This window comes from Gadus morhua, chromosome 4 (assembly GCF_902167405.1).
Source record: "Gadus morhua chromosome 4, gadMor3.0, whole genome shotgun sequence".
Taxonomy (NCBI): domain Eukaryota; kingdom Metazoa; phylum Chordata; class Actinopteri; order Gadiformes; family Gadidae; genus Gadus; species Gadus morhua.
Genome location: NC_044051.1, coordinates 43,780,338 through 43,784,288, shown reverse-complemented (window position 1 = coordinate 43,784,288; position 3,951 = coordinate 43,780,338).

Genomic DNA, 3,951 nt, shown 5'->3' with positions numbered 1-3,951 from the left:
GAATCCAGTCCCTATCGTTTTTTTCCCGTCCATTGTAGAGGAAGAATATGTTAAATAGTGGGGAAATGCCCTGCCTTCTGCATCTGCTGGCAACTCTTTTGCCATCTCTGAAAATGGGATTCTTTTCGCCATTGCACGCACAACGGTTACTCTGTCAGCATCTTCCATTTTTGCTGGCCATAATGCAGGGTCATGGTAATCAGGGGAATGAGCCCCTCCTCCTTCGCTGTGACTTTGTCTCTCACTGGTAACCTCTGACTCTTCCTCTACTCTGGGGGATGGATCCACTCCTCCTGAATCACTGTGTCTTTCTCTCTCTCTCCCTTCACTCTCCTCCCCTTCTCTCTCACTGGTAGCCTGTTCTTCCTCTATCTCACTGGTAGCCTGTTCTTCCTCTCTCTCATCCTCTTTGGTAGCCTGTTCTTCCTCTCTCTCATCCTGTTTGGTAGCCTGTTCTTCTTCTCTCTCATCCTCTCTAGCCTCTCCTATAAAGGTGAACATATTTCGATAAAAAGGGCTATATCTAAATTAACAGGGGTCAAAATGAACCATTTAAAAAAGAACAAATTGAAAACCCCTTAATTTGACGATTTAACACAGAAAAGAATAGACTGATCAACTTGGCTAACTCTATCCCAAAGACTACAAAAGTTTAAAAATCTAAGGTTTTTTTTTTTTGTTCCCAAAATTGTCAAACGCCAAAACACAACCACAGAATTCCCTTGTGCAGCTCCCAAACACATGACGTCGGGATGACAAGCCCATTTATTACGGATAAACCAAAAGGATTATTTACAACTTTAATTGGATAGGCTATGGATATGGACTGAGTGAAGTTATGGCTTTCAGAATCATACCACAATAAAACTCACGCTATTGTATTCACTTAGAGCTCATTAACTGCACATTTCATCGACCATTTTTCACTTGACCAAGGGGAATCATGTCAAGGGTACTTTTATTTATCGCCAGACCCGCGTTTATGTCCGCTGAACTTCCAGAGAATGTTTGGAGAACAAGGCGGAGCCCATTCATCTGGCGAGTTTCAAGTTAACGGCAATCAGAAACTAAGTTACAGGCTACCCCAAAACGTCACGTTTATAACCCATTCGTTACATTCAACTCTATCTAAATGGCAATTTCACATGTTGCCATGCCACTGGCTTATTTTAAACCATGAGCCGCGTTACACTGGCTGTAATTCAGCTGACTGGGAATGATTCTCAAATCAATTCAGCCTGATTGGAGTGCGCAGCGCGTGCCTGCCTGAAACATTTGATTTGGACATGGGCCTATTTGCGGGTAATGTGCATATTCTAAGATTCAATTAGATATAGGCGTATGAAACACAGTGTAATAAAACCGTTGTGGTTATCAAATTATTCAATGCCCCCTGTCTGTCTGATATTGATCTCCGTGTGACTTGCTCATGTGGTGCTGCGCTAATATGTTTGACACGCCGCCTGTGCCTGTGTTACTTGACGACGGGGCTGGAAAAAGTTGGCCGTGTCTTACCTGGCTGTGCTGCACAGCTGCCTTTACTGGTACCTGCAGCATCACCTGAGTCTTTTCTGAAATATTTATAAAGATTCCCCTCAGGCTTTCGGCTTCTTCCTCTCTTTTTCGCCTTTCTTTTTTTTTCAGGGCTCCTGACTTGTGCATGTTGAATCAACTCGCGCACTGACCACTAATGGAATGATGTCGTCTTTTTTCTTCTCCAAAGACCAAACCATTTTGGCATAGGGGTGATAGGGGGTTATTGGCCGTTTTTTCAAGGGCAATGAAGGCAAACAATCTAGAGTCATTAATTGAATGCAAATAAAGCACTTTTCTTCTCTAAATCAACACATTTTGAAGTATACATACAATAATTAATCCCAACTTCATGGGGGTCCAGTTATGGGCCCCCCCCCATTCCAGGGCCCGGGACAACGTGCCCGTTTGTCCCCCCCTGTCGGCGGGCCTGTGTGTGTGTGTGTGGGGGTATGGTCGTGGGTGTGGGTGTGTGAGGGTGGGGGGGTGTGGGTGTGTGTGTATGTGGGGGTGTAAATGTGTTTGTTTACGTTCATGTGAGGTAGTGTGTCGACACACATTCTGGCAAAGAGAAGGTTAGGGTTAGGGTTATTGGGGACAAATGGGAGGGAAGGGAGAGAGGGGAGAGTCCAGCTTCCTGACAGCCTGGTGAAGTAATCTGTTTCCCAGTCTGGTGGAGCCGGCCCGGAGGCTGCTAGCCGTCTCCCGGACGGCAGGAGGGGTGGAGGGGTGGAGGGGGGGCTGGGGTCACACACAAGGCTGGTTGCTTTGTGGGTGAGGCAGGTTCCGTAGATGTAAGGCTTCTGTTGTTAGTGTCATAGAACCCCCCAAAGATCTACTAAAGTTAATGGATCTTTGTCTTTGTGTGTGTGTGTGTGTGTGTGTGTGTGTGTGTGTGTGTGTGTGTGTGTGTGTGTGTGTGTGTGTGTGTGAGATATTAGCCACAGCTTCCTGCATTCATTTGTCCACATCTAGCTCATCCTGGACTCCTGACACAGAGCAAGTTAAGCCATGCTGGGGTTGATAGCTAAGAGCCTGCTGCCTGTCTTTATTTTTTTTATAGTGCAATAAATGAATTGTAAATCTTGAAAAAGCCTTTCCATGCTATTTTTTTTTTGGCCGTGATTTAAAAAAGTTGGCAACCCTGTCTTAACTTCTCTGGAGCAGCCTTCCACCACAAAAATATTTAACGCTTAAAATGTTAAAACAACATAACATACTCTAAAAACTTCTTTGTGTAACGGTGAATAAATATTGTAGCTCTATTTCATTTTTCGTAAATAGTTAGTTGGTGGGAATCTGTTTCTTTAGGCAATACAATTGAACTATATTTTTCTAGGCCTACTATTTACTATGTTGTTATATTTGTTATATGGGGCAATCTTGCATATTCATGAAGTTCCCAGATAAATAAAGTTATATCTATTTTTATTTGATTTAAAATGTGTTGCTTGCTGGTCCATGGTTTATTATAAGTCCATGGTTCCATAGGTCCTTTCAGACTCCTTCGCTTCCTAACATCTTGACTGAATCGTGTTCCCTGGGTACACCAGCTGATGGGTCTGTGTATATATTTGATAATTAAGGTAATTATGATTTTTGTTTTAAAATACAAAAAACAAAAATCTTTAGGGTTGGAGAGGGGCTAACCTGTAGACTTCAGACGGCGCTTTATCCCAGCATGCACCTCTGGTCACTCAGACCAAACCTTCATCAGTGAAGCAAAGCTCATGTGATGTCGATCAGAGCTCCGGGAGTAGAAGGAAAGAGGACTGAAGAGATCAGAGCCTGTACCTCATATCGCCAACCAGGGGGGCGGTATATCGTCCCTCATATCACCCACCAGGGGGCGCTATATCGTCCCTCATGTCGCCAACCAGTGGGCGGTATACTGTCCCTCCTATCGCCCACCAGTGGGCGGTATATCGCCACACCACTGGTGGTTTATGCAGAGCATTCTTTCACACAGACGCGCAGAATTACACGAGACGCGCAACACAATGTGCTGACGTGGCAATAGAAAGTCCTCTCTTTCTTTCTATGCATTCACGAGCGTGTGTGTGTGTGTGTGTGTGGTGTGTGTGTGTGTGTGTGTGTGTGTGTGTGTGTGTGTGTGTGTGTGTGTGTGTGTGTGTGTGTGTGTGTGTGAGAGAGATTTCAGTCTTTAAACCCGAGAAAGGTAGAGTAGAGGGGGAGATATATAGAGAGGAGAAGGAGGGGGGAGAGAGTTGTTTTTCCAGCTTTGGACACTCCTGGTTGTCACGACAACAGGCTCCTCCTACTAGGGTGTTGGCGCTTTTATCCGAGAGAGAGAGAGAGAGAGAGAGAGAGAGAGAGAGAGGAGAGAGAGAGAGAGAGAGAGAGAGAGAGAGAGAGAGAGAGAGAGAGAGAGAGAGAGAGAGAGAGAGAGAGAGAGAG